Below are 27650 nucleotides of genomic sequence, written 5' to 3'. Positions count from 1 at the left end.
TGAGCACATGCCTATGTCAGGCGCGAAGATCTTCCTCTCCGAGAAACTGGGCACTGTCCCAGTAGATGATGTGGAGTTCTGGCCCAGCAAAGGGGCCTTACCCGGATTATTACGTCCGTCTGAGGACGGAACCCCCTTCCAAAGAAGAAACAGAGCCGAAAGAGGTAATCATTCTAGACCTCCCCAAGGCCCAGGCCTTGTTTACCAAATCCTTGAAGGAGAGGGCCTTCACTAGCTCCAAGGTGCCGGCTCTCAGCAAGAAGCACCCTTCCTTCATTGCTGCTTCTTCCCGTGCCTTCCCCTTTATGGAAAAAGGGTTCAAGGCAGCCTTAAAGGCAGTCGAGGCAGGAAAACCTTGTCCTATACTTGAGGAGTGAAGACCCTTTTCCCTTGCCCTACCATCTAACGATGCAGACTAGAAGGATGTTTACAACACCTTCTCAGTCGGGAAGCTGGAGGCTGACATCGCTGGACGTCAGTTCAGTGTAGACCTCCCAAAGTTGTCGGACTTTCACCTGCGCAAGGAGCAGGAAACGAAAGAACGACTTGCCGCCTCTTTGTCTCTACAGACCAGACTAGAGACAATGGCAAGTGTTCCAGATACCCCAGATATGTACATGGTCTTTGCCAAAGCTCATTTGGCAACGGTCACCAAACACCTGTATAACTTCATTAAAGCCCGTCGGGCTTGCAGAGAGTTCGTGTCCGCCTCGGCTGCGGTGAGGCACGAACCAAGGAAGCTGATAGCCTCTAACATCTGGGGAAAAGACCTCTTCCCATGTGAAGTGGTCAAAGAGGTCGTGGACAAAGCCGCAACGGAGAACAGGAATCTCCTCTCCAAGTGGGGCTTGTCCTCCAAGAGAAAGTCTTCCGCTGAAAAGGGTCACCTGCCGAAAAGGTAGACAAAAGGACCCAGAGTGCCCTCTCATCCTCCACGACAACAACAGCAGCTTCCCGTGGCCACGGTGCCCCAGACGGTGGCACAACCACCCACCACTTTTCAGCTGGTGCCCCAACCAGTGGCGACTCAGTCGCCCGTCTTCACCCCAGCCTTTGAAAGGCAATCGACGACCGTTCGGCCGAAGTCTCCAGGTTCCTTTTGAGGTTCCTCTAGACGTCCCTCCAGAGGTAGGGGTAACAGAGGTAGACGTGGTCAAGGAGGCAAATCCTCCAGCCAGCACTCCAAGTGAGATGCTACCGGTAGGAGGGAGACTTCTCCTCTTCCGGGATCGCTGGACCTTCGATCCCTGGTCCCACAGCCTAATCAAGAACGGACTGGGGTGGAGTTGGAATGCAACTCCACCGAACTTCTCTCAGTTCTTCCAACACTCAACCCCCATATTGAAAGAATACGTTCAGGAACTCTTAGACAAAAGAGTTGTGAGGAGGGCAAAGTCCATCAAATTCCAAGGAAGGCTGTTCTGTGTTCCGAAGAAAGACTCGGAAAAGCTCAGAGTAATTCTGGACTTATCACCACTCAACAATTTCATAGTGAATAACAAGTTCAGAATGCTAACGCTCCAACACATAATGACCTATTGCCCAAACAGGCATACACAGTCTCCATAGACATGGCGGATGCGTACTGGCATGTTCCGATGAACCGTCAAGTTTCCCCCTACCTAGGATTAAAGCTGCAGAAGAGACAGTACATCTTCAGAGCCATGCCCTTCGGACTAAAAATAGCCCCAAGAGTATTCACAAAGCTTGCGAATGTAGTCATTCGTCAACTATGTCTAAAGGGAGTTCAGGTGATAGCCTACCTGGACGACTGGCTGGTGTGAGCAGCATCCAAAGAAGAGTGCACGCAAGCCTCCAAGGAAGTTATACAGCTCCTAGAACAGCTCCTAGAAAAGTCTCGACTATCTCCAGCTCAGAAGTTCCAGTGGCTGGGTGTCTACTGGAACTTACAGTCACACTGCCTCTCCATTCCATCAAAGAAGAGGAGAGAGATAGCGGGATCTGTCAAGAGACTCCTTCAATCCGCCAGAATATCAAGAAGGCAACAGGAGAGTGTGTTGGGGTCCCTCCAGTTCACTTCAGTGACAGTCCCAGTACTGAAAGCTCAATTAAAAGATGCATCAGGAGTTTGGAGAAAATACTCATCAAACGCTCGAAGAGATCTGAAAAGACCGATACCAACTCGTCTGCGATCCCTCCTCAAGCCATGGTCGGAGGCCAAGTACCCAAAGAAGAAGGTACCCTTGCAACCTCCTCCACCATCGGTCACCGTTCACACGGATGCCTCAAAAGAAGAGTGGGGAGGCCACTCTCACCATCGGAAAGTCCAAGGAACCTGGTCCTCCCTCTTCAAGACCTTCCACATCAACATTCTGGAAGCCATGGCTGTTTTTCTCTCACTGAAAAAACTGAAACTTCGCTGCTCAATCCACATCCGACTGGTACTAGACAGCGAGGTTGTAATGAGATGCCTAAATCGACAGGGCTCGATATCGCCTCAAATCAATCAAGTGATATTGGCCATCCTCTGGCTAGCGGAGAAGAAGAGATGGCACTTGTCAGCAGTTCACCTTCAAGGGTTCCGCAATGTGACGGTGGACGCTCTATCCAGGCTCAACCCGATAGAGTCAGAGTGGTCCCTAGATGCAAGATCATTCTCTTTCATCTTACGCAAAGTCCCAGGACTGCAGATAGACATCTTCGCAACGAGCGACAAGAAGAAGCTACCCCGGTATGTAGCCCCGTACGAGGATCTTCTAGCGCAAGCAACAGACGCCCTAGATTGGAACAGATGGTCCAAGATCTACCTGTTCCCTCCAACCAACCTTCTGCTGAAAGTCCTCAACAAACTGAGATCCTTTCGCGGAACAGCAGCAATAGTGGCCCACAAGTGACCCAACAGCGTATGGTTCCCCCTGATAACGGAACTACACCTGAAGCTGATCCCGTTGCCGGATCCAGTTCTGACTCAACAAGTGCAGAAGTCGACTGTCTCAGCTTCATCACAGAAAACCCGGAACCTTCATCTCATGATTTTCTCACCTTAGCAGTCAAGAAAAGGTTTGGGATTTCAAGGGACAGTGTTAACTTCTTAGAAGAATACAAGTCAAAATCAACGAGAAGACAGTACGAGTCTTCCTGGAAAAAATGGGTCGCCTTCGTCAAGGCGAAGAAACCAAAGGAGATTTCAACAGATTTCTGTTTATCCTTCTTCATCCATCTCCATGAACAAGGTTTAGCAGCCAATATGATTGCTACGTGCAAATCTGCCCTAACCGGACCCATGCTGTACGCCTTCCAGCTGGACTTCTCTAATGAAATCTTCAACAAAATTCCAAAAGCCTGCGCTAGACTTCAGCCCGCAGCTCCTCCGAGGCCCATTTCATGGCTCTTGGTTAAGGTTCTTCACTTGGCATCAACCTTGAACAACGAAAATTGCTCTCTAAAAGACTTGACTTAAAAAGTGATATTCTTATTTGCACTAGCCTCAGGAGCCAGCGTTAGCGAAATAGTGGCCCTCTCGAGGGATGATGGCCACATTCAGTTCACAGACTGCAGAGAACTGAACCTTTTTCCGGACCCAGCATTTCTTGCCAAGAACGAGGTGCCCACTAAGAGGTGGGGTCCCTGGAGAATCTGCCCTCTGAAGGAAGAAGCATCCCTATGCCCGGTGGAATGCCTAAAGGTCTATCTTCGTAGAACTTCAGACTTTAAGGAAGATCAGCTTTTCAGGGGAGAAATATCAGGGTCAACACTACCCTTGAAACAACTAAGGGCGGAGATCACCTATTTCATTCGCAGAGCGGATCCGAACAGTACACTCGCAGGTCATGATCCGAGAAAAGTTGCTTCGTCCCTGAATTTCTTTCAAAATATGTCTTTTGAAAGTCTTAACGCTTACACTGAATGGAAATCATCCAGGGTCTTCTTCAAGCACTACGCGAAACAATTACAGGAGATCAAACACTATGTGGTGGCAGCAGGTAGTGTACTAAAACCTGCCGCTTGATTTCTGCGAAGAACAGTACACTAATTGGGACTTTTAGTGAAGGGTGTACATGATGGACTCCTACGGTATATCATGTTGTGCGATGTGTCTGGTACAGGACACTTTAGACTGTTCTAATCACACAGGTGACAAAAAAGCATAAAAGACTGACACTTGTGCCATGCATATTTATATGCAAGTGTTCCTTTTGTAACAACAGAATCCATAGTGAAATATTACATATTTCCCATAGAGTGGCTTGTGTTTCCTTTTCAGATGAAACTTTATCAAATTTTCTGTTTTTACTATTTATGCTTTCACACAGAAATTTTCAGTCAAAATTGTGATTGATTGTACATGTTACAACCCTTGATTTCTTTATTCTATTTGTTAGTAAACATAGTTAGGAATCTTTGCGTCTCATTTCGCCCCAAATATCCTAGAAATATACAAATAAAGGGTGTGAGAGCTACATTTTATCCTCTTATTTTGGAAAATATTCAGAACAAAACTATTACTGTTCCATGCAAACAATCACCAGATTATATGTTATGCTATTAAGTTCAGTCCCTAGTAATGACTAATTGTACCAACCTGTTTACATTACTGATTAAAGATTTCCGACATGAATATTAACCTGTCTATTTGTCTCCAATGAACAAACAGACTCGGGAGGTATCAGTAACCTACACAGATCAATTCCTTCAGAGTACAAACTATGCTTTATGTATATGAGGACACTAATATACAAACTTGTTTGCTAGATTGTTCCTTGAACTCACAATCCTCGACTTTTTTTTCCAAGAGTCTTCCAAAACTCTTCCCTGTAGGGGGGCAGGACGCACTGACTTAGTCCATGATCAGTTGAATAGTGTATGACGGTAACACCAGGTGTCTCTAGGTCTAGATGACCAAGGAAAATTTATCTTGAGATGATTGGCACTATTAAAAATCCAGATACATTAATGCTCTGGTAAACTTCCATCAGGACGACATGGCCTGAGCCCAAAAAACGGATTTTGAGCTTAGCGAAAAATCTATTTTTGGGTGAGGTAGCCCTGTCGTCCTGATGGACCCACCCTCTTTTGACAAAGGATAATGAATCCCTCCCTAATATACTGTATCTGTAGCACCTAAGTAACGCTACAAAGAATGACTAGATGGCGCCACGCGGCAGTGTGCTGTCGACCAATTACAGTACAGTAGGAGCGTTGCCTTAATAACGGCTCTCCTACAATTCTTGCCACTTTCCCCTCTCGAAGCGTAAACGCTATTAGGGGTGTAGATAGCTATGTGGCGTGTCAAGAATACGTCCTCTGATCTTATGCGATATCCCTATGAAATAATACGAGGGATACTTGCGCCAGGAGTTAGAATTCTGGATATCCTTAGTAAAATTCTCTGGGATATATCACTGTAGTTAAATATAACCTAGGAAGCTACTAAGAAGGAACTTCCATCAGGACGACATGGCTAACTCACCCAAAAATAGATTTTTCGCTTCGCTCAAAATCCGTTTTACCTACCCATTTAGAGTCTACACTAGAATTAAGCCTAGTCCTAGTTACCTTATGCCTCACCTTGTTAACAGTACCTGCAGGCCTATCACCTGTAAAACAACTTGAAGTATGACTACATTTCGTAACATAAGCAGTTTCTAAATTGGTAACTTGGCAAGTAATTCGCAAGAGAATATTCATTGACAATCGAAAGAATCCGCTAACAAAACCTTAAAATAAACCTCATTATCAATACCAACCAATAACTGTTCCTTCAACCTTCGGTCAAAATCACTATTAAATTCACACTGTTGAGCTAACAATTCTAGTTCTGCATAATATTCCTTCACTGACTCACTACTTTTCTTCTTTCTCTGTAGGAAATCACATAATGTTCTATGATAAGTAGGTTTAGTTATGAAATGAGACGTTATTTCGATTTACTAGGTCATCAAAGGGAACTGCAGACAGCAAATTCGGTGCTGTTAACTTAAAGATTGTGGAAAATGTCTACTCCAACTGAAGAAAGCAACAAAGCCCTTTTTGCTGTTGCCTCTGTTCCTTCATTTACCTCACAATTCATGGAGAATAAATCTAGCCAACAAGATCATTCTAACTTATCTGGGTTAAACTCGGGAATTGTGGGTCTCCTTGTGGGTGCCATCCTTCCTGAAGGTGTATGGAACTAAGGTAGTCTCCAACAAATACAGCTGAACTCGGCTAATTTGCTTACCAGATTCTGGACGTTGGCCAGGCCTAAACTGCGATACTAGGCTAGATACGGTAGTGGATGGCTGTGTTGGTACCCTAACTCTTGTTCACTATCACATACCCCCTCGTTATTTACTCTCGTTGCCACTGTGATATCGCCGTCTATCTAGTTAGGATCCAAGAAGACAGGTTGGAACTTTACTGGTTTATTGTAGTATCTCCATATTAAGTATGCAGATCCCTGCTGCTTCAATCGTTACAGTTCGTGGACGTGGGGGGGGGAGGGGGGGGAGACAGACAACAACAACTTCCAGAAGGTTCAACACAGTGGAATCAGATCAACACATTAAAATGAGAGAGTAGCGTTTTTCAATAAATTACAGGTTAGTACTGCTGACTTATAAGCAGCTTATTTCATCTCACAGTACCTATTCAGGTCTGATTAATCTTAAGATATATGTCCATCGCACCAGACTATTGCTAATTGCTCATTTAAATTATTAATTTTTAGTAAGCCAGAATAGGTAGGATTACAGTTGGGTCTCGTTAATTGCGGTTTCTTGCTTCGTGGTTGTTGGAATTTATCTTAATTCCAACCTTACTTATATTTAATGAACAAAACAATTATTCAAAAACCAAAACAACTTACATCAAATAGTAGATCCACTAGTAAAACTTTGTGACATTGCCCTACATTACCCTCTTCCCTAGACATGTCCAAAGATACAGAATGATATAGATCACTTATCACAAAATGTTGACGATGGCGTGTTCCAAAATTGTCGTGGTCTTGGAGATTGAACGTTTCGTTTTGTTCAGAGTTAAATTCCTAAGAAGATGCCGGCCTTTCCACTGAGTACTTTTTATTGGAACTGTTCGCCGTGGCTGTGGACCTGTGGTAACCTCCGAGGTAATTTACTTGACAGGTACATATTACGCACGCGCGAACTTAAGGCCTATTAGGCAATTACTGATTCAAGTCATTTAATTCATAAGTTTAATATTATTATTCATTTTACTTATCATTAACGCTAATAGTTACTATACTAAGTAGCATTAAGTTATTTACTTTTAATTTATCAAGAAAAATAGGTAAAGCTTCGAGTCAAGCTAACGACCGAACGGCTATTCCCCACAGTCGGACACAAATATCAATCCTTTCTGATTTAATTAATTAATTTAACGTTAACTGTAATCCTTATAAGGAAACAGTTTTGCTTTCCATTTCTTTTGCAACTCTTACTTCTATAATTTATTTTTGTTTTCTAACACACTCCCCACAAAGGATTGCGATTATAGAATTGCAATGAATATCTTCATTAACCATACATGATTTATTAAGGTCATCTTAAATCAGGCTACTGTGTTAAACAATCATTTCCAACGCTAGATAAAAGCATGGCTAAGTTACTTTAGTACCATCCTCAAGTTACTAAAAGTGTAGCATTCTAAATTTTAGTCTTCACTTTATTTTAAGTGCAGCATTTTAACTTTAGTATTCACTTTATTTTAAGCGTAGCATTTCATTTACATATTTACACCAATTTTAGTCTTAGCTTAGTTCACTATAGGCTATCTCCTAATTTTACTTTTTATTTACGTATTTAGTTTTATTTACTTATTTCCTAAAAATTGATTATTTGCAATGCCCTTAATCTTTGTTTAAAGTTAAAGAATAAAGCATTTAATAAAGTATATCCTCACACTGAAAAAGTTTTGAGTGTGTAGCATTTTAGTCAAAATAAAAACTTAATTAATAGTAATTACAGTAAATAATATACAGAAAAGCAGTATTTACAAATTATCTAAATTTTCCCTTAGCATTCTTTCAAATCTTTCGGTAGCCTTTCTCTTGGGTCTTGCAGACCTTTCGGCTTGTTCAACGTGAATAGATTCAGGTTTATTCATACTGACTGTTTCTACTTCAATTTCAATTTAATTGTCTCTGGTTGGCCTTTCTCTTATACCATGTGTCACTGACAGTTCCATAGGATAAAGATTACAAATAGAATGATATTATATAGCCCCATTACTTTGCTTTAGTTTCACTGACCTAATATTATTGTCAAATCCTAATATTAATTCTAATACCTTACCCATCATCCAATATGGCCTGGGCTTATTAATTGCTTTAATTAGAACAATGTCACCAACTTTAATTCTATTTTCCAACTTACTTTGGTAGAAATTTCTACTATGTTCTCTCAGGCTTAAGAGATAATTTTCATACCACAATTTCTTAAAGTTTTCAATAATTTCTTCCTGTATTTCTATAGTTCTCTCTAAAGAAGGTTGACTAGAATCGTCCAACCAAACATCACCATCATCTTTTCTCAAAATGAGGGATGAATTACCATGCAATTTGATAAAGGAATTTGGAGTTATAAACTCTTAAATTTTCTGAGCTTGATCTATATGTTAAAGGCCTGGAATTTACCGCTAATTGAATATTAGAAAGGGTAGTTAATAATTCAAAGTAAGTTAATTTAGACCTTCCTATTACTTTATAAAGACAATTCTTTAATACTCTAATCAATCTCTCCCAAACAGAACCAACCCAGGCTTAATATAAAGGTATTTTAATATGCTTGATATTACATTTACTTAGTTCAGATTGAAATTCCTGAGACTCCAAAGACCTTTCAAGAATACTTCCACTCTTGAGAAAAGACTTAGCGTTGTCACTGTACAGGTATTGTGGTATTGTGAATGTATTACTAAATCTTTGGAAAGCGAGAAAAAGATTTTTAGTGGCCATGTCTAGTAACAATTCTGTGGGATTTGGTATTTCGGTAGGAAGTTCTATTAACCATAATAATTACCTGGAACATAGATGAACAATCGTTAGTAATTATTTCTCAGCTGAGCCCATCTGATGTCGTCACTGAGGCTTGATGGGTAATAATACGTTGGTATTCTAAAAGATAAATTTAATGTATAAAAGATTACATTGTACTGTTTACTCTGTGACAGCTAACTCCCAAGTGTATATGGAGCGTCTTACACAATCTGACAAACCAAAACATTGCTAAACAAAAGAGCATCGCTCTGAAAAGACTTAAATCCTACTCCAGTACAAATCATAAAGAATCACATCCTATCTTTGAGGTAATCAACAAATGTTTGAATCCTAATACCAAAACAAATCATTACTCTTATGTATAAAGCATAACATGTCTTATTCATGCAATATGATGCAATGTTGCGCAATACCTGCAACACTTGAAATCATATAGTACATTATTACAATAATACATAACAGTCTCCTCCCCCTTAACTTGACATTGTAAAAATATTCATAAATCTAATCTCTCAGGGGGCTTGCCTCTGTTAATCCTATTAGGAAGCACTTTAACCTCACCTTGTACTGGTACATGAATTGGTTCATAATCTACATTGGATGTTGGACCATCTTGGTTAATATTTGACTCATTTGATCTAACTACTTCTTTAAGTTTCTCATCTCTAACATTCACATGCTCTACTGTCTTTCTGTTTAACTGCTGTAATTGATCAACATGACGTTTTACAACATTATCACCAACACGAACATCATAATGTAAATTTCCTATCTCTCTTACATTCTCTCCTGGTACCCACTTCTCTGGAGTGTTGTACGATCTTACCATGACATCAGACAAAGGTAAAAAATGTCTTACATTAGGAAGCTTTGCTACTTGTTTATACCCTTTATCTTCTAAATCACTTTGCAAACTTGGATACAACAAATCTAACTTACACCTTATCCTCCTCCCCATCAACAAATTTGAGGGTGCCACGCCTGTTGTGCTGTGCGGCGTTGTTCTATAAGACAATAAAAATTTTGACACATGCAAAAATATATTACCTGGATTTGCTTTTCTACACTTCATATTGTGTTTAAACGTTTGGACAAATCTTTCAGCCTTTCCATTAGTAGATGGATGATATGTAGCTGAAAATGTATGCTTTATACCATTGACATTACAAAATTCTTTAAACTCTTATGAGGTACACTGTGGACCATTATCTGTAACAATTCTTTCTGGAATACCATGCGTTGAAAAAATTTGCATTAACTCTTTTATTGTGGCGTAAGACGTTGTTGTCTTCATTGGGATAATTTCTGGCCACTTACTGTAAGCATCTACTACTATCAAAAACAAATAATTCAAAAAAGGACCTGCAAAATCTATATGCACTCCTTGCCATGGATACCTGGGTAACTCCCACGGGTGCATTCTAGCAAATTGAGGATTGTTTTGTTGCATAACACAATTCATACAATTCTTTATATAACATTCCACATCTTTATCTACACCTGGCCACCATACAAAAGTTCTTGCAATTGACTTTGATCTTACAATACCTTGGTGATCAGCATGTATTTCAGACAAAACCTTATTTCTTAGTGAATTAGGAATAACTACCCTGGAACCTCTCATCACTATTCCTTGTGTCACACTCAGTTCATACCATATATCCTTATACGGTTTACAATTTTCCTCTTTTCTACATAAGTCCCTACCTGTCATTAAACTCTCCAAAACCTTACTAAGTACTGGGTCTTGCTTGGTACTGTGTGCTACATCTTTTGCAGTTATTGGTACATCATATACAGAAATTAACAGAACACTGTCATCATACTCTTCTGGAGCTTTGTCTACGGGTAATCTGGATAAAGCATCTGCATTACCCATATTTGATGTTGGACGGTATTCTATATCATAGTGGTACGCTGCTAACGTAACTGCCCAACGTTGTAGTCTTGCAGCCACCAACGTAGGTAAACTTGCTTTTGGACCCAATATTGCTAATAAAGGTTTATGATCTGTAACAAGTGTGAACTTTTTCCTACCATAAAGATACATATGGAATTTTTTAACTCCATAAACTAATGCTAAACCTTCCTTTTCAATTTGAGAGTAATTCCTTTCTGCCTTGTTCAATACTCTAGAAGTGAATGCAATTGGTTTTTCTGTTCCATCTGGCATTACATGAGATAATACTGCACCTAAACCTATGTTTGATGCATCACATACTAATTCAACTGGTAAATCCATTTGATAATGTACTAAGAATGTAGGTGATATTATTTCCTGCTTGATTCTTTCAAAAGATTCCTGACACTCTTTTGTCCACTTCCATTCTACACCCTTATTCAACAGATTATACAATGGATGTGCAATTGTAGACAAATTCTGAATGAAATTCCCATAAAATGTTACTAAACCTAGAAATGATTGTAATTCCTTAACATTTTCTGGCACTTTTGTTGATTGTACAGCTTTAATCTTCTCTTTAGTTTTGTGAATACCCTAGCCATTTATTACAAAACCTAAGTATTCCACTGAATCAACTTCTAAAATACATTTGTTCTTATTTACTCTAATATTATGTTCCTTCAACTTCTTCAGAACTGTTCGCAATCTCTCTCTATGTTCTCTTGTGTCTTTACCCGCAATTAAAATATCATCTATAAAAATGAATACTCCTGTGGAGAATTTTTTGATGGTTATGTTCTGAGTGGGAACTTAGTCCGGGAAAGTCTCCTTATAACAGTTACATAAAGTTCAACAGGGGAGGATATGAGCACTTACTCTCGGGGCACAAACACCCTGCTAATACTTTACTGTCACAATTCACTAACCATCACTCTAAATACAAAAGGGGGAAATTTTACTGTCCAGAGGCCGAAGCACTCCACACGTAGGATTAACAATAATTTATGGCCTACTCTAGCTTTGTCAGGTCTATAGTCATCTCATTCTCAGGCTCTGTTCCGGCTCCGTCCCAGCTACCCCAATGAAATGCTGGACAGTTATTTTACGTTAATGTAAGGTAGACAAAATCCAAAAGGGGAGCAGTGATGTAAAGTAGTTTAAAAGTTTAAAGATAAGGATCTTTACCTTCGAAGCAAATATATTAATGCAAAGTACCTCGCTGTTACCACCTATAGACTTACTCTTTAAATATGGGGTATTTTGTCCCGTGATCAACTATTCATTTCATACATTAAAATAAATGAGGGAGCAAAAATACTAAGGAGGTTTAATTAACCTAATATTGATTTATTTCACAAATTTACATCAAAGAAACGGACATCTTAACAAAGGCAAAAAATGGTATCAAAAGAAATGCAATTCAAATAATGAAAATGATGGGTTAGACACGTGGTCTGCAACAATCAAAAATCATAATGGGGTCTGGCACGTGGCCCACGTGACCCAGAGACTATGCTAGTCTCAAACCAGAAATGATAACGGAAAAATATTTACACACAATCCCACCGCACACAGTCCGAATAGTGTAATTAGCCAGGTTCCCTATAAAGTTAAAATTAGTCTAAGCTAATAAAAAATGGGGGAAAACTAAATGGCCATTGATGTAGTACCTGCACTCCTTTAAGATTAGTCCTATGCCCGTGATAGCTGTTGACCTGGTTGTTGCACTAATGGGCACGCTGCACTCTTGCCTGGCTCACCCCAAGAATTCTCACTGTAGCTGTAACTAGGTACATCAGGGTCCTCTTCTTCTCAATCTCTCCGACCGGCAGCAACCCTTTGTGAGTCGCGTTTGGGCGAGTGGGATGGGATGGGGGTGAGCCAGAAGTACATGGGTTCAATGACCAGGCAGGTCAGCAAGCCAGGGCAGCTTCTCGTTGAATGGGGTCGACACTACGGTCGAAGAGATCACCTGGCTTCACCTTGCCAAACAAGTGACGGTCATGATGCGCACGGTAATCCATTGGGGTTGCCATATTGGGACTTAAGGACAGGCAATATATTGTTGAAAGGAGTGCAGAGGAGGCAGGATTTTGTACTAAATACTCAGATAAATCTTGCTGTTCTGAGGGATGTTATATATACAACAATCCTACCTATTCTGGCTTGCTAAAAATTAATATTTAAAATGATTAATTAGCAATGGACTGGTACGATGGGCATACATCTTAAAATTAACAAACCTTAATTGGTATTGAGAAATATAAGATGCATTAATTCAGCAGTATTGAAATTTGTATAAAAAATGCAATTTAGAAATTTAATCTCGACCCATGTAGTTTAAGGAAAGAACCAACATACGCCGGGGTTACAATAAAGGCCCTCTAACGTGCGTATCTACGCTGTGACGTCACGAGCATGGCGTGCGCCACTGTCAACAAGTTTAGGTTAGTCCTCCCTATGTTTCGTTAAAGAAAACTAGATGTAGGAGAGAATGGTTAAGGGGTAGTTATAGTATCAGTAGAAGAGAGCTAAAAATACGATTAAAAGAAGAAGAGTGAAGAAAATTCTTCACACCCTGGGGATAAAGGGGAGAAAAAAGGGAGAGGGGTTAGTTCCGGCAAATGTGATTCAACTACTTGTTAGTATGAGCGAGATAAGCTTACTGGCTGAAAGATGAGTGAAGTTGTTCTTCACGTCAACGTCCATTTAAAGTTAACAAAACGCTGTTGGCGTTAATTAAAATCAATTGAATCAAAAGTTATGCTTTCACGTGAATTGTGGGAAAATTGAACCACGCAGGCAATGCTTCACGGAAGCGCTAAGTTAAGCATATGATCAGTTTTAACTTTAAACGTACGATGCAATAATAACAGAACGATTAAAAGTACTCAATTCTTCCCACCCTAGGGGTACGGATAGAGCAAACAAAACGTAAGCCAATTACGGTCGATTTCAGCAACAAGTCAGGCCAAATGACAAATTAAAAATTATGGGGGTGAATCCCAATCCCGGTCTGACACCCAACGTTTTACATAAAATTATTTTACAAAGAAATTTACTGGCGTAATGAAAACTTTGTATTCATCGCCTGACAAAGGGAGAAAAGCTACTTCCTTCTCGGCGATTAAAGGTGAAAATTTGTTTGACACTAGCCTGAATGATAAATCGAGACGAACTAGGTCTATGGGGACATCGTATTTAGGACAGCTTGGGTCTTGGATGTCGTCTTTAAGAAAAATGTTTAAGATGGGAACATTAAAAACAATACTTAATTTCAGCACGAGCTGAAGGATGTCAGGGGGATTATAATAAAATGACAAATTGTCAAGGCAAGAATTAAATTTACGTTTTAAAGTTAAAGCATGGGACTGACCGAAAAAATGCTGCTGAACGACTTGGCAAAAATAATAAATGCTTACAGTTGCGCCATGTAAAAGTGAATGAAAATAATGAATGGCGTTCAATGTACCGTTATCCTTAAGCAAAGTTATTTGTAAACAGGCTCTTAGCTCCGGTGCCAGGTCTACATGTGTGACCTTCACTAAATCCACCGTCAGTGCAAAAGGTCCCTTTCTGACTGATAAAGTCCTGAGGTTGCGTTCACGCGGCTCGTTCTGAGAGCGGGTTTCAGATTTTGACGTGGATGTATTAGCGTCAACACGGATTGGAGCGGAAGTTACGGGCTTAAGAATAGGACAGTCAGGCAAAGCGAGCACTGGTCCATGGGATGGTACGGTTTTAGTTATTGAATTTACCGGTACAGGCCTCTGCTGGCCATCACGCACACGGTTAAGTTGAGTGGTATTTGCGCTACCACTTGGGGGGTCCATGACAAGACTGTGATTGGTATTTCCTCCGGGACGGACTGTCAACGGCGGCAAAGACAAAGGGGGTTGAGAGCGATCAAACACTGGCGGCTTAGGGTTTGGAGATGAGGACGGAGCACGTGGGACTGACACAAATTCACTAATTGTGTGCCGTGTTGGCAACATAGTATTGGAATGTGACGATTGAACAGGTTGGGGTTTTGATGCAAAATTAATTGCATTGTGCTTTACTGCCAAGACATTAAAAGGATCAACTAGGGGATCGTTAATAACATTTTCAACGGGACGTGTCACTGAAGGTGTCGCCTTTGAAAAAGAATTAGACTGATTAGCTTTAATAGTTAAATTGGGATGAGCCATGAGGCTATTAAAGGCAATTTCAATTTTACTCGAACAGGCAGCAAGTACGGGATAATTTAATTTAACAATAGGATGGCCGTAATGACGTCTCCAAAAATTCTTGTAATTAAAAAGTTCATCTCTTACTTTACCAATAAGGTTTTTAAAATGATTTACGGCTTCTGAACCCATGCTGGGAAAATCTACAGAAGCAAGAGCATGAAGTGCTAGGTCTGCGTCCTCACACACAAAGGTGAACGTCAACTCCTGTTCCTTAAGCCTAGCGTTAATCTCCTCGGGGCTAAGTATTTCCGCCTTAGGCGGTGAAGGGTTGTTTACGTTAAACATGAAGTCCGCCATCTTGGAATGACCACGTTGGATGAACGGATTCGTAAAACAAAACAAGGGATAAATCTGAATTTTAAAGGAATGTAAAAATGAAACTTTACAAATTTACAAGGTTGATAATTAAACATTTAAATTTACTCATGATGAGAAAAAATGGTTAAATGGACAAAAAACATATAAATCATGAAATTACTTTAAAATTCAAAGTGACCGGGTCCAACAAAACAGATGAAGCCCAGGTCACGTGACTTTAGACTTTGCTAAAATGAATTATATACGCACGTGGCGATAATGACTAATTAATTTACTTTAAAGTAGAACATATTAGAAAGCACATGGGCTTATGAATGCAAAGATTCAAGTTAAATGTTAAAATAACAGGTCGAGGCTGACACTGTTGTGACGATTTCACAATTACGGGCGCACTAAGACGACCACTGAACTATTCAAAATGTAGATTGGCGCACAAGGCAGCGACTTTAAAGAGCACTCTCGTGGAGGCTAAACAAATATAAAATTTCCCTCACGCGGAGGTAAAACAAAAATATCCTCGCTAAAGGACAAAAACAATATTTCCTCGCTAAAGGAAATTAAATGAACTGCCCGCAGTAATTCACTTACGGTAGCAAACAATTGTATACCCTTAGTTTGGGTTGTAAACAAGATCCGCCATCTCGGAACAAACACGTGGAATGAAACGGACTTGGGGTTAAGTTTCTACGTTACTCGTAAGAACACTTAAAATTATGTTACGCCATTTCGCTCTTTAGGACAAGGACATGTGCTAGGTATACGGGAAACGTTAGTTAGAAAAGTTAATGTTGGTTAAAGGTAAACGACACAAAGGAAGGTAGACCAAGGTATAAAATGTTACAAATTGGATGCGTAGCTAGCAAAATTAGTTGACAGGACGAGTACACCAGCGCTCTAGCTGAGCAGTAAACACGGGCGTCTGAACAACAAAAAACCTTAGTTCAAGTAGCTTAGAACTTTCTGGTATAAGTGGATTCCGCCACACGTGGGTGAACGGATCCAAGATAAAGTGAAGTTCCTACGACAAATTCTAGTCTTTCTGTAGAGAACATTCAAGCAACAAATTAACCTGGTTACGTAGTTCTTTCCTTAAACACGTGGTCGATACAAAAAGATCATGTTGATTACAAATTTCTCTTCCCAATTAAAGTCTGGGCCTTACACATTCGACAAACTGGCTGTGTGCGTGTGGGTAAGTGATATAGCGAGTTACTATATGCTTAATCAAGCTGATTAATTACGTTAATGCTTCACAAGTCAAAGGTAAAAGATCCGGTTCGAAGGACCACTCGTGTGGAGAATTTTTTGATGGTTATGTTCTGAGTGGGAACTTAGTCCGGGAAAGTCTCCTTATAACAGTTACATAAAGTTCAACAGGGGAGGATATGAGCACTTACTCTCGGGGCACAAACACCCTGCTAATACTTTACTGTCACAATTCACTAACCATCACTCTAAATACAAAAGGGGGAAATTTTACTGTCCAGAGGCCGAAGCACTCCACACGTAGGATTAACAATAATTTATGGCCTACTCTAGCTTTGTCAGGTCTATAGTCATCTCATTCTCAGGCTCTGTTCTGGCTCCGTCCCAGCTACCCCAATGAAATGCTGGACAGTTATTTTACGTTAATGTAAGGTAGACAAAATCCAAAAGGGGAGCAGTGATGTAAAGTAGTTTAAAAGTTTAAAGATAAGGATCTTTACCTTCGAAGCAAATATATTAATGCAAAGTACCTCGCTGTTACCACCTATAGACTTACTCTTTAAATATGGGGTATTTTGTCCCGTGATCAACTATTCATTTCATACATTAAAATAAATGAGGGAGCAAAAATACTAAGGAGGTTTAATTAACCTAATATTGATTTATTTCACAAATTTACATCAAAGAAACGGACATCTTAACAAAGGCAAAAAATGGTATCAAAAGAAATGCAATTCAAATAATGAAAATGATGGGTTAGACACGTGGTCTGCAACAATCAAAAATCATAATGGGGTCTGGCACGTGGCCCACGTGACCCAGAGACTATGCTAGTCTCAAACCAGAAATGATAACGGAAAAATATTTACACACAATCCCACCGCACACAGTCCGAATAGTGTAATTAGCCAGGTTCCCTATAAAGTTAAAATTAGTCTAAGCTAATAAAAAATGGGGGAAAACTAAATGGCCATTGATGTAGTACCTGCACTCCTTTAAGATTAGTCCTATGCCCGTGATAGCTGTTGACCTGGTTGTTGCACTAATGGGCACGCTGCACTCTTGCCTGGCTCACCCCAAGAATTCTCACTGTAGCTGTAACTAGGTACATCAGGGTCCTCTTCTTCTCAATCTCTCCGACCGGCAGCAACCCTTTGTGAGTCGCGTTTGGGCGAGTGGGATGGGATGGGGGTGAGCCAGAAGTACATGGGTTCAATGACCAGGCAGGTCAGCAAGCCAGGGCAGCTTCTCGTTGAATGGGGTCGACACTACGGTCGAAGAGATCACCTGGCTTCACCTTGCCAAACAAGTGACGGTCATGATGCGCACGGTAATCCATTGGGGTTGCCATATTGGGACTTAAGGAGAGGCAATATATTGTTGAAAGGAGTGCAGAGGAGGCAGGATTTTGTACTAAATACTCAGATAAATCTTGCTGTTCTGAGGGATGTTATATATACAACAATCCTACCTATTCTGGCTTGCTAAAAATTAATATTTAAAATGATTAATTAGCAATGGACTGGTACGATGGGCATACATCTTAAAATTAACAAACCTTAATTGGTATTGAGAAATATAAGATGCATTAATTCAGCAGTATTGAAATTTGTATAAAAAATGCAATTTAGGAATTTAATCTCGACCCATGTAGTTTAAGGAAAGAACCAACATACGCCGGGGTTACAATAAAGGCCCTCTAACGTGCGTATCTACGCTGTGACGTCACGAGCATGGCGTGCGCCACTGTCAACAAGTTTAGGTTAGTCCTCCCTAGTTTCGTTAAAGAAAACTAGATGTAGGAGAGAATGGTTAAGGGGTAGCTATAGTATCAGTAGAAGAGAGCTAAAAATACGATTAAAAGAAGAAGAGTGAAGAAAATTCTTCACAACTCCTTGCATTCCTGAAAAAATCTTATCCATAGTTTGTTGCCATATAGCTGGACTACTTGCAACTCCATAAGGTAATCTCTTTGGCCTAAACAAACCTAAGGATGTATTTACTGTACATAATTCTTGTGAAGTTTCATCCATGGGAAGCTGTTGAAATGCTTGTCTTAAATCTAATTTAGAAAAAACACTGCATCCTGACATAGTTGCAAACATGTCTTTCGGATTTGGTAAGGGATGTTGAGCTACTTGCAGTTGTGGATTTAACGTTACTTTGTAATCTCCACATAACCTAACCTGTCCACTTTCCTTCACAATAAGAACTAATGGTGTAGCCCAATCTGAATATGTAACCTTTTCCCAAGAACCTTCACTTTCTAATCTCCTGATTTCTGTTTCAACTGCACTTTTCAATGCATACGGTACTGGTCTCGGAGTAAAAAATCTAGGAGAACTGTCAGGTTTCAAAACTAAAATTGCCTTTGCGTTCTTTACTGTACCTATTTTATCTTCAAATACGTCTTGAAACTCTGATATGATGTTATCCATAGATATTTCATTTTTGTTTTCATCTTGTTTACCTGCAACCTTCAAAATACTAGGCCAATCTAACTTCAAATACTGTAGCCAATCTAAACCTAGCAAAGTTTGTCCATCAACTTTTACTACTGTTAATGGCATTCTCTCTAATTTCTGTTCTTTGTACTGTACTTCTACGTTCGAAGCACCTATTACCGGAATATAAAAACCATTATAACTTTTCAAAACTCTATTTGTACCTTCTAATAACAAATTAGGAATGCTTTTAGCCATTTTCTCAGACATAATTGATACATCGGCTGCTGTGTCAACTTGCACCAAAATTGGTCTACCATTGATGATTACTTCTACCATGATATGTTTCTTTGCACCTTTGTTGACTGAGTTTATGCGAAATGCAAAATCAGTTTCTTAACTAACCTGATTATCATGAACATTTTCCTCATTATTCTCTTGACCCATAGTATCAACTGTAGCATTTATTTTCTTTGCGTACTGTTTAGGAAATCTACAAGCAGTTGCAAAATGACCCAGCTTTCTGGCATGTCTGTCCAGTAGCAGGGCATTTCTTTGCTTCGTATGCAAGATGATCAGTTTTACCACGCCTAAAACACTTGGGGTTTTCCTGTTGTTTCTGTGTATAAGCCTGATTCTGATATTTATGAACATTAGTGTTAGGCACTTTTCTATGACTAGGCTTTGTCATATTCCTTCTCTGATTCTCATTGGTTTTCCACTTAGAACCTACTGTATTAATTTTAAAATTTTCCATTCTATTGCTTGTAGAACTACCTATTATGTTACTTTGCCTATTTGATGTTTCTAAAGCTCTGCCTGTTATCAATACCTTTTTTAATATTAAATCTTTATCTTGCAATAATTTCTTTCTTAGCTCTTCTGATGTGCAATGTGCAATTACTTGATCTATGATAACATTTTCTAACTCTAGAAATTCACATGAAACGGCTAAATTCTTTAGTCTAGTCACAAATGCATCTAAACTTTCATTTTCTTTCTGATAAGCCTGCGCTGAAAACTGGTATCTTTCAAAAAATTTATTGACCTGAGGAGCAAAATATGTGGTAAGAGCCTTAATTGCAGCTTCACTTGTGTCATCTGTAGGCTGCAAAGTCTTAAACACTTCCCGAACTTCCCTACCTGCTGTATGAAGTAATAATGCCTTCTTTTGTGCATCCTTCATGTTCCCTAATGCTTCTAAATAAATCTTAAATTCCTCACACCACTGTTGCCATCGTGTTGCAACAGAATTAGGCTCAGCAGTGATGCTGAAACCTGGTGGGTGTTCGATATTAAAAGGCATTTTGTTTGCTTACCTTAATAACTGTGGTAGGTTAAGCTACTGTTCTGCAGTCACAAGTGTACTTCCTACCTACCTACCCAACTTTAAATTTCACCCTTTTGTGTATTTGATGAAATTCCTATTCTGCTGCTGGTAAAATCTTCATTGGGTGATTTTACTCTTGTCCCCTTATGTACAAACGACCTTCTCTTGTGCTGGCCGTCCTTGTGCATAGGGTCCAATGCTTCTCCCTGCTTGTCCGTCGTCCAAAACGTCGCCACTGTGGGATTTGGTATTTCGGTAGGAAGTTCTATTAACCATAATAATTACCTGGAACATAGATGAACAATCGTTAGTAATTATTTCTCAGCTGATCCCATCTGATGTCGTCACTGTGGGATTTGGTATTTCGGTAGGAAGTTCTATTAACCATAATAATTACCTGGAACATAGATGAACAATCGTTAGTAATCATTTCTCAGCTGATCCCATCTGATGTCGTCACTGTGGCTTGATGGGTAATAATACGTTGGTATTCTAAAAGATACATTTAATGTATAAAAGACTACATTGTACTGTTTACTCTGTGACAGCTAACTCCCAAGTGTATATGGAGCGTCTTACACAATCTGACAAACCAAAACATTGCTAAACAAAAGAGCATCGCTCTGAAAAGACTTATATCCTACTCCAGTACAAATCATAAAGAATCACATCCTATCTTTGAGGTAATCAACAAATATTTGAATCCTAATACCAAAACAAATCATTACTCTTATGTATAAAGCATAACATGTCTTATTCATGCAATATGATGCAATGTTGCGCAATACCTGCAACACTTGAAATAATATAGTACATTATTACAATAATACATAACAAATTCAAAGTGCACAGCGCACACGTTAAGACAAGTAAAAACTAATATGAACATTTTTGTGGTCTTACCACTCAACTCATCCCTAACCCAAAGGTGTCCAGTGAAATCAATACCTACATGCTGAAAAGGCTTGACTAAATTCATGTGGTGTTTAGGCATATCTGTAAACTTCGGGTATCTGTAAGCTAAGGCATTATACCTCCTACATATATTACAACTACTCAGCTCAGTCTTTACTGCTGACCTACCCTTGGGAATTCAAAATCCCTGTTCCCTAAGGTACTTCAATGTAGTGCCTCTTCCTAAATGCTGTACCTTCAAATGACAATGCTTTATTAACAATGAGGTGAACCTATGCTCTTTAGGAAGCAATACTGGGTTATGAACATCAAAGTCAAAGTACAAACACTTAAATATTCTTCCCCTAGACCTAATTATACCCTTTGAATCTAAAAATAGATTTAAACTGGACACTCGAGGAGGTATTTTATTAGTAATATTGGCACTGCTTTGTAAAAAATCTAATTCTACTGAAAAGTATTCTTTCTGTGCAATTTTCACCCAATACTCTAAGGCTTTCTTTTTAGGATCACCACCCTTTAATCTACTACAAATTTGAACAAGTAACTGGTAATTCTTAACAATTGTTCATAATTTGACATTTTATTTATATTGAGAATACCAGCGTTTACTTTATTTATTTGCATAGTGCATACTGTATTTATTTGATGCTTATAGTAAGGCGATATGCCCAATAAAGGGTAAAGAGGCCACTTGTCAATATCATTACTCAACCATTCTGGACCTTCTAGCCAAAAAGTTGATTTACTTAAGTATTTAGTATAGGATAAACCTCTGGTGATCATGTCAGCAGGATTTTCTTCTGCATTTACATAGTGATATAAAACAGGTAGTATAAATAGCTTAGATATTTCAACTTTAAGACTATCTGCCTCAAGTACTTTATTTCTAACAAATTTAGATTTTATTTTAGTTTATCTGGTCAATAACCAATTTAAAACCACTTTAGCATCAACACAAATATTAATGAATTGAAAATTTATATTATTGTGGGCTTCTAGTAAGGAAGGTAAACATTTAAAAGCTAGAATTACTCCCATTAGTTCCAAAGTAGGGATACTATGCTCATTTCTCTTATTCAGTGGAGCCAATTTAGATTTGGAGAACAAATAAGAACTTTTATCATTTTGATTAACCGCATAGGCCACAAACCCATAGGCCTCCACAGAGCTATCACAAAATATGTGAAGACCATACGAATCTAGTTCATTAAGGGACTCTCTAGGAAATTTAAGTTCAGATAACATTTCAAAATCTCTACTAATAATTTTCATTTCCCCACAAATGTCTTTAGGTTAATTTTGATCCCAACCAACATCTAATTTCCATATTTTTCTCATTAAAATTTTGCCTCTTATTGCTACAGGAAGGACTATATTCAAAGGATCAAATATTTCAGAAGTTTGTGACAATACTTTTCTTTTTGTGTCTGCTTCTGGGTCTATTTTACAAGGCGCAAGACTAAAAGAATCATTATTTACGTTGAATCTATAACCTAATACTTTATCCTCTTCGCAAGAATGTTCAACAAGTCTATTATCAGACGCCATTACTTCTCTCAACTCAACACAATTGGAGTTCCAAGACCTTAAAATTAAGCCCCCTTGTTCCATCCTATCATTAGCTTGCTTATACAAATTTTTCATTTCATCAATGTTATTACCAGTTATAAGAAAATTGTCTACATAGAAGTTATTAGTTAATATTTCTTTACACTTATCATCAGGATAACTTTCTGCGTGATGTTTCATAACAAAATTTGATATAAAAGGTGAAGAAGTGTAACAAAAACTATTGTTTTGTAGCGATAAGATACTAATTTATTTCCCCGTTTCCAAAAGAAACAAAATCCATTTTTATCCACTTCATTTTTTAATTTAATCATCAAAAAAGCTTTTTTAACGTCGCTCAACATTACATATTTATTTAGTTCTAAAGTAAAAGAGCAATTTCAGTAATGAGCCCATTAAATCTATCCCAGGATAAGCTGCTCAATTAAGTGAAGACAATTCCTTGTAAGTTTTCAAAGAACAGTTAAATACTGGCCTGATATTTGTGGTAACTTGCTCTTCTAATTTTATAACTGGTCTATGCGGAATCCATACATACTTATGATAGTCAGAAGGACTTAATTTAATTTCCTCGATTATACCATCCTCGAGTTGTTTATCAAAAACTTCCTGGTACTTGTCAATGAGACCCTTTTTACCAAAATACTCTACTGTTCGGTCTAATACCTTAAGTGAAACAAAATGATTAGATGGGACGCTGTCAATGTCATCAGTATACCAGGGCAATTCTACATGATAGAATCCATTATCAAAAGAGATCCCCTCTCTAAATCTGTCAATTTGTTCTTTATCAAAGGAGACCAATTCTTTTTCACACTCTTTTATTCCCAAGGATTCAAGACTAAAAAGGTGTTCAAGTCCATTGTCTACTTCACTGTCTTCTAATATATGCTCTAATGGATTGAAATAAGATTTTAGAGGATCCATTACTAAATTTACCACGCTTTTTGTTTTAACATTCAGTGTTTTCTTATTAACTATGGAGTCCATAACAGCTCTACTTTCTGCCACATCCAAAAAGTTGAACACATTACCAACAGGAGCTACTCTATTATTTACGACTAAACAAGTTCCACCCAACATTTTAGTCCAAGTTACCGAAGGTAAAAACTGAATGATATCTATTCCCATTAACATGTCAACCTTCATACTTTCATGGTTTCTGTGGTCACAAAAAGTCTCATCCAATAAAGCAATATTATTTTCTTTAAATTTATTTATTATTTGATTCATGCCGGGAACTTCAAAGTTTATAATAAGCGATTTGTCAACTAATAAAGGTATGAATATTAAATTATTGTTTATATTTATTCCAGTAGATATTTGCTTGAACCCCTTAGTTTCTTGCCCTATATATGTGCTTACATCACATTCCAAAGCATACAACGTCTCTACATCCTAACAAAGATCTTTAGCGGCAGATTCGGAAATATATGACCGCTGACTGCCAGTGTCAAACAGACATCTGACTTTCCTAGCCCTTTTGCCATTTCTTAAATACAAAGTCATAGTAGGTAAAATGTGAGACGCATCAAAACTTCTTTGAGCAAACCATAAGCTTACGTTAGTTTTAGTAGTTGGTTCGGCTTTATTCAAAGAAGGGCACAAAGGAGTTATGTGTTCCTTCTTTCTACACAACATTCAAACCTTAACTTATTTTGTTTCCCGTAACATTCATTATCTTCGTGTCCTGAACCAGCGCATCTAGTGCATAGTGAAAGCTCCCTCAGTCTGGCCACTTTATCATTATAATGATTAAAGTTAACACATTTTCCCAAAGTATGGCCTTCAGCTGCACATAATTTGCAAATTAATTTTGTTACTTTATTTGCAAATTTAAAATTTTGAATCGTACTTGCACCTACCTTATTTTCTTTAGATTTAAATGAACTGCTAGGACTAGGTTTACTAGAGGTTTTAGTGAAGGTCTTTTTTCTATTGGAAACAGTTTTAGATAAAGTTTTGATAATTTCATTATAATTAGAAAGAATGTCAGATATATTAGGATAATTGGTATCTAATTTGTGAACCAACTCTCTCTTTACTGGTATGGGCAGTTTATTAAATACTATATGACTCACAAATTTATGCCCAGAGGATCCCACTTCCAATAAATCAATATTATGTGCTTTCAATTCATGCAGATAGGATTTGATTTCGTTGAGGTAAACTTTCACCGACGAGAATTCTTGATCATATTCAGCACTTGGAGAAGCACTTAAAATGTTCTTAAAAGTCTCGTCAATAATATAATTTACGTCAAGGAATTCTTTTAACATTTCAATTGCCAAGTGGTAGTTACGGTCAGAAATAGTCAAATGCTTAACTACCTTCAAGGCATAGCCCCTAAGGTACCCATGTACATATATTTGTTTGGCAGAATCGGACAGATTTTTTTCTGGACCCAATGACATTATTAAATTTATTAAGAAATGAATTGAAAGCAAATTTATCTTTCTCTTCACCACTAAAGATTCCACATTCTAAAGGAGGGGTTTCCCATCAGACATATTCATTCTAGACATAATTTCTAAAACTTTATCGGCAGATAAGTTGCCAGAAGCCCCACTTGACTTACTTATGTGTTGTTCATATTGGTCGAGCTCTATACTAACATGAATGCTATATTCTGCCTGACTATCTAACTCCTCATTATAATATTATTCATTACTGTTCATTATTTCATGTGTCTCCAAAACTTTATTTATTTCTTTATCAAAGTGTTTAACCTGCTCGATCTCTTTTTCGATTATAGTTATTTGAGTCTTACAAAAGGAAGAAGTTAATCTATTATCACCATGAAGCTCCGTTAGCTTCCTTAAGTAAATAGTTATTTTCCGTTTGTGTATTCCCCGCATCCTCCTCAAGGATGATATAATATTCATGGCGTCAACAAACTCTTCCTCTTTATCAGACATGATTACTTATATAATTATAATTAAGGGATTTAATATCAATAGCCTACGAATATTTAAAAGATAGCATCCCACCTAAAGTTATTGATGCTTACGGGTTACCGAGTACATTATATATGAATATGAAATAGATTATAATACGTAATGTATATTACTAATTACGTCGCACTTAAGTTCCATATTGGTTACCATTCGAAATACCGAGCGACAGTTAGCCAGTTAGCCGTTTTATAAAATCACTTATTTCACCGAACGATAAACACATCGAATTCACCTCCAGAATATTATACGGAATGCATCGACAACTTTGGAATTATGTTGGAATTTATTTTAATTCCAACCTTACTTATATTTAATGAACAAAACAATTATTCAAAAACCAAAACAACTTGCATCAAATAGTAGATCCACTAGTAAAACTTTGTGACATTGCCCTACATTACCCTCTTCCCTAGACATGTCCAAAGATACAGAATGATATAGATCACTTATCACAAAATGTTGACGATGAAGTGTTCCAAAATTGTCGTGGTCTTGGAGATTGAACGTTTCGTTTTGTTCAGAGTTAAATTCCTAAGAAGATGCCGGCCTTTCCACTGAGTACTTTTTATTGGAACTGTTCGCCGTGGCTGTGGACCTGTGGTAACCTCCGAGGTAATTTACTTGACAGGGCCATGTTACGCACGGGCGAACTTAAAGCCTATTAGTCAATTACTAATTTAAGTCATTTAATTCATGTTTAATTTCATTATTCATTTTACTTATCATTAACGCATTATAATAGTTACTATACTAAGTAGCATCAAGTTATTTACTTTTAATTTATCAAGAAAAATAGGTAAAGCTTCGAGTCAAGCTAACGACCGAACGGCTATTCCCCGCTGTCGGACACAAATATCATTCCTTTCTGATTGAAATAATTAATTAAACGTTAACTGTAATCCTTATAAGGAAACAGTTTTGCTTTCCATTTCTTTTGCAGCTCTTACCTCTATAATTTATTTTTGGTTTCTAACATGGTTTCAGTTTTTCGCGGCCAAGGAGAAGAAAAAAATTCTTCATGATAATTGTTTACCCAACATTGAGAATTTGATTTCTAATAGTTGGCAAAAGCATTGGGATGGCCAAGAACAATGCAGTACCTATTAAATAAAAATTCACATAAAAAATGGATAGAATTTAAGTTGGGCAGTGATTTCAAATAGTTCGTGCTCGTTTAGACCGTGAGCGCTGCTCAACACTACCTATCTCTTCACCCAGCTGGTCCTATCTCTCTATGTACAGTGTGCATCGATTTACGGTGGTAAAAAATACAGCTATTTTTTATATAAACCGGATTCTGATTAAACTTGTGTTTCACTTAACTGTATCCAATAATAGTGCATGTAATATTCACATTTTAGTATCGTATTTATAATTAAAAGCATAGCGAATTATAATCTCACGTATTGTTTACATTCAAATCAGTTGATCAACCCTGCGTAGTCCGTTTTAACCTATATTCACTTTCATGATATTATCCCACTGATATGACCATTCACTTTCACAGAATTACCTCACTGATATAACCTATCAGGCATATAAGTATGATATCTCCTTCTCATTATTATTGTCTTCACTTATTATCATTATATCCTTAATCCTTTCCCCAATTCCTTCCCAAATCCCTTTCTTACATTTACTTGGCTCTCCCACACACTTCTACGAATTTTTCCAACTCTTTTGATTCACTTTATTTTTTGCGATTTCATTCACCTCCTCTTTTCTATCATTCATTTGTCATATTCCTCTTATTAATCATTCTAATCTCCTTTCTTATCCCTCATTCTACACATTCCCATTCCTATTTTTCATTC

Source organism: Palaemon carinicauda, chromosome 10, assembly GCF_036898095.1.
Source record: "Palaemon carinicauda isolate YSFRI2023 chromosome 10, ASM3689809v2, whole genome shotgun sequence".
NCBI classification, from domain to species: domain Eukaryota; kingdom Metazoa; phylum Arthropoda; class Malacostraca; order Decapoda; family Palaemonidae; genus Palaemon; species Palaemon carinicauda.
This window is presented reverse-complemented; position numbering follows the sequence as displayed.